Here is a 5,469-nt window from a genome sequence, read left to right as displayed (position 1 = left end):
CAGAACTCTCTCTTGCATATTTCATAACTGCAGGTTGCACTGCACATCATGGTTCTCCAACCTCATGCTATTCACTTACATTCTGCTACAATTGCCATCACTGGCTGCCAACAAGGGATGATGGGAGCAGTAGCAGAACACATCTGGAGTAGGGAACATTACTCAATAACAACACTGTACTTCTTTGTCTATTTAGCCGGAAACCCGGTTGAGCCCTCATTATCCAGGTCTCCACAAATATACAATCAAATTTATACCATATTGTCCATTTTACTCCTTGTTTAAATTTTGGATTCTCCAAACACGCCAGCATCCTAAGAGCGATTCAAATAACAAAAGGTTTCTGTGCACAATGCAGTCAAAATTAACTTCTTACTTTTAAAGAAAGTTCTTTTAAAGAACAGTCCTGGGCCCGGTTCTGTTCAACATCTTTATTAACAACTTAGACGAAGGGTTAGAAGGCACAATCATCAAGTTTGCAGACGACACCAAACTGGGAGGGATAGCTAACACTCCAGAAGACAGGAGTAGAATTCAAAACGATCTTGACAGATTAGAGAGATGGGCCAAAACTAACAAAATGAAGTTCAACAGAGACAAATGCAAGATATTTCACTTAGGCAGAAAAAATGAAATGCAAAGATACAGAATGGGGGACAATGCCTGGCTCGACAGCAGTACGTGTGAAAAAGACCTTGGAGTCCTCGTGGACAAGAAGTTAAACATGAGCCTACAATGTGATGCCATGGACAAAAAAGCCAATAGGATTTTGGCTTGCATAAATAGGGTTCCACCTGAACATCAGGAAGAACTTCCTCACTGTGAGCTGTTCGGCAGTGGAATTCTCTCCCCCGGAGTGTGGTGGAGGCTCCTTCTTTGGAGGCTTTTAAGCAGAGGCTGGATGGCCATCTGTCGGGGGTGCTTTGAATGAGATTTTCCTGCTTCTTGAAGGGGGTTGGACTGGATGGCCCGTGAGGTCTCTTCCAGCTCTATGATTCTATGAAAGTAGTACAGGCAGTCCCCAAGTTATGGATAAAATAGGCTCTGTGCTGTTGTTTATTCATTCATTTGCTTTTGACTCTTCATGACCTTATGGACCAGCCCATGCCAGAGCTCCCTGTCAGCTGTTGCCATCCCCAGCTCCTTCAAGGTCAAGCCAGCCACTTCAAGGATACCATCCATCTCGCCCTTGGTCGGCCCCTCTTCCTTTTTCCTTCCTTTTTCCCCAGCATCATTATCTTCCCCAAGCTTTCCTGTCTTCTCATGGTGTGGCCAAAGTATTTCATCTTTGCCTCGAATATCCTTCCCTCCAGTGAGCAGTCAGGTTTTATTTCCCAGAGTATGGACTGGTTGGATCTTCTTGGAGTCCAAGGCACTCTCAGAATTTTCCTCCAACACCATAGTTCAAAAGTGTCTATCTTCATTCGCTCAGCCTTCCTTATGGTCCAGCTCTCGAATCCATAGGTTACTACAGGGAATACCATTGCTTTGACTATACAGACCTTTGTTGCTAGTGTGATGTCTCTACTCTTCAATATTTTATTAAGGTAGGCTCTGTAGGTTTGTTCTTCAGTTGTATTTATTTGTAAGTTGGAATAGGTAAATATTTTAAGTGTAATTCCAACCACACACACAGAGAGAGAGAGAGAGAGAGAGAGAGAGAGAGAGCGTGCATAGGGAAAGATTAACATTTCTGTGGTGTTTATTTTGCTGCCTGTGCCCCTGTTCAGAAAATTTCACCTTATTTTCTGTCCCTATGATGATTTGATTTTGAATAAATTGGCTTGTTGTGGAAACAAGAAATGGTGCTAAAGCTTCAGTGGAGACACCTTGCCCCATCGTTAACCCTTTCAGTAGTTAATTTCCCTTCCTATGGCTAGTTTTTCTCACCCCTGTTCTTAAGTTTTTTGTAAGTTGGATATTTGTAACGTGGGGACTGCCTGTATTAAGCCGAACCCTCTGCAGTCTGTTATAGTATTAAGTGTGTGTGTAGGTCTCAGAATTTTTTAAAAACAATGCGTATTTATAAAGGACAAAGATGACAAGGAAGCCATTTTTGGCAAACTGCAGTATTCTTTAAATAAGTTGAATGCTTTCTGGACAAGAGAAGTAACTCTCTGGAGGCCCAGGTTGGTTGTCACAATTTTCCACTTGCTCTGAAAGGCCATGGCAGGTGGTGTCTTCTTTTGTCATCCATCCCCCTCAATCATGACAAAAGGGGATGACTTGAAAGCTTTTTGGCTGAATTGAGTTGTCAAGGCTGAACTGTGCAGTGAACTTTCAGTTCAGGGTCATGGTGCTGATGAGACAGCTTAGCAATATAATACGTGTGTGTGTGTTTTTAAATTAATAGTCTGTGACTCAGTTTCTTACCAGATTCTTAGACCCTGTTGGGGACGAGGGGAAGCCTGTTTTTAAGTCTTGCCGTGTTTCCTCCCCACAGTTTAACTTTTTTACTTTGATATGATAATATCTATTTCACATGTTTTATCTGAGAACATTTAACTCCAAACATCTGCTTTCACTCTCGCTTATTCCTTTTTTTTTCTGGTAAAAGCACAACAGGTAAAACTTCAGCTGGTGAAAAAGAAAATAATCCCATCCCAGTGATCCTCATGTAATGAGAAAGTTGCACCTGTCGGGTTTCAGTCGGGCACAACCATTAAAAATACATAAATTTTGTCCAGGAAAAAAATAGATGGCAATCTCAGAATTTAAGTTGTTCTTTTGCCTGTATGGATCTATATAATACTTTTCGTTATCGTATGTCACATTACACAAAAGATTGCAATGTGCCAAACATAAAGCTGTCTCCACAGGACATCAATAGTGCCATACATCACATATAATCACATTTCTACTTAATAAAAAATTGCACCATTTAACAGCCTTCTGCCCTTCTTCACTGAAAGAGGTGGACATTCTTGTAAAACATAACAACTGCTCTTACTGTAGAACTCAAGGCTGATAATATTTCAACTCCCTTAGAAGAATCATTTGTTGGGATTCTTTCTAAAAAGGTTGAAATGCCTCATGATAAAATTAATGACACTTATCTGATTGTAAGGGAATCTAAAGCTCTCCCTGGTATGTTCAGCTCTCCTTTTCTCAACTAGGGAAAATGCAAAACTGAATAAAGGATAAGTTGATTGTTTGGAAAGTGGGTAAGGCCATCCTTTTCTTCTTTGAGAAACTTAGCAAACTCAGTTAAATCATAAGGTACTGTTGACTTTTTGGGACACTGACTTTCAGAACATCCCAGCTTGCTATGCTGCCTGAGAGATTCTGGAAACTGTAGTCTGAAAAAGTAGCTTCTAACTCTATATTCTGAAATGGTTAATTATTTTTTTTTAAAAAGAGTGAAACAAAGTTTTCTTTCTGCCAAAATTTATGCAGCAACAATTGTCCCTTAGGAAGCGTGCCAGATTACCCATTTCTCCTGCTCACAATGGCAGGCCATCTGGTGTCTAGCACACAACGCCTGGCCATGTGCCAAAGCAGGGCAACGCTCAAGAAGGCGATCTGGTCCATTTCTAGTGTGGCAGGCTCTGGGGAACGGCCATCCTGCAGTCAAACCGGAGGCTTCGGTTGATGAATAAAAGCTATGCTACTCAATTCTAGACAGATTTCCAGTTACAGATTAGATGGAGATGCCTGAAACATCTGGACATTGCAAATAAGTCTCAGCTTTGTTCTTTAAAACCCAGAGATAAACTTGTTTTGATCCAAAGACCTCAGTGCTGGACTGGTTTAAAAATATATAAAATAAATTATAAGTATAGAATCATAATCATAATAATAATTTTATTTCTTACCCGCCTCTTCTGATGGCTTGAAGCAAATGCTATAAAAATTCAACAAACAAAAAAAATCTATATATTGTTATCAAAATATATATAATTATATTAATTGTATATTAATACGTAGATTCTTTTTTAAATGTTTTTATTAAGTGTTTCTATACATAGAAAGAGTGAGATTCTAATTATATACTTGGTATAATCCTCAAAGCAGCCAACAGGAAAACTCTGTTCAAACTAAAGAAAATGCATGCCTGCCACAACTTACTTAAATAGAAGTTTGAAAAACAGCTGACTATAGATCAGAAAATTATACCTTATTTGGAGAAGCAAAAGCATCATAAGATTAGAAATCATAATTAATCAAGAAAATCTGTATCAGACTGAATCTTCTGTTTTCTGAGTCTTCAACTTACAAATGTCACGTTTGTCACAGCAAGCAAAACACCCCCTCTCTCGGATACACATTTTAATGCAGGGAGGTAGGTTGAGTGTGTCATAGAAACTAGAAAAGTTTTCTGAAGAGCAACTTCTTCAAGAAGGTATATTTTAACAAGTGTCTAAACCAGGCATTGGCAAACTTCAACCCTCCCGGTGTTTTGTAATTCCTACAATTCCTAACAGCCGATAGGCTATTAGAAATTGTGGGAGATGAAATCCAAAACACCGGGAGGGCTGAAGTTTGCCCATGCCTGGTCTAAAACCTAGGTAGGGCACCCAAAATGGGATGCTTAAAATGGAGACACCATATTAAGATGCATCCACAGAATAATGAAAAAATCAGAGAAAGAAAATAGACAGCTCCAATGAAGAGAGCAGCTGGTAAGCTCCAGAAAAGATACTGGCAGTAGCAGTAATAAAAGATGGTGGTGGCAGTCAGTGGCACTTTTAACTAATTTTTGCTTCTACTATACGGAAGCTAACACTGGTAAACTGTTTCTGAAAAGTAGGAAACTGAATGGAATTGGTGGCACCAAGGCAATGCTCAGAAACAGGACGCAAAGGTGAGTTGTGTGGATTGGCCAGGCAAGCAGAGCTTTCCAACATTTCCTGAGCCTGCAGCAGCCTGATACATTTGGACTTTTCCCTCAACATCTGTTTTTTACAGGAGTGTTGTCAAGTCACAGGATCCCGAGTCCTTCCCTTTTCATCATCACATCTCTGACAGTGAGAGCATTCCGGCCCTAGATGTATAACTAGCCCCCTTTCCTCAAAGGAACAAATGGTAGTATCCACAAAGTTTTTGAAGTCTTTGGAACCTGTACAACTTCCTTCCACCAAAGCAAGGGTAGAAGAGTGCTCTAGAAAATCCAAATAAACCCCCCACCTCGTACCCTCCCTACCCTAGAGCTCCCCCCCTCCTACCCTTGCCCAGTTATTCATATACCCCCCAGCTGTCTGTTTGTAATTAAAACCCCCAATAAAAATATTTAAAAAAAAAAGAAAATCCAAATAAAAACAGTATAATATGCTTTTTTCTTTACAGTCAAACCAGCAATCAGAAACATTAATGCAACTTATGAAAATGACTTTAGAAGTACTGACGTATTCACAAGTTAGGCGTCCACTTCTCTATATGAAGGCTTGTCTCGTATTTTGACTAACAATGAACAAAATGCAAATTCCAATTATGCTTAATTGCTATAAATAAAAGTAATTTTCCAGTAGG

Source organism: Anolis carolinensis, chromosome 4 (genome assembly GCF_035594765.1).
Source record: "Anolis carolinensis isolate JA03-04 chromosome 4, rAnoCar3.1.pri, whole genome shotgun sequence".
In the NCBI taxonomy this organism is placed as follows: domain Eukaryota; kingdom Metazoa; phylum Chordata; class Lepidosauria; order Squamata; family Dactyloidae; genus Anolis; species Anolis carolinensis.
The sequence above is the reverse complement of the archived record's forward strand: the minus strand, read 5'-3'. Positions refer to the sequence as shown.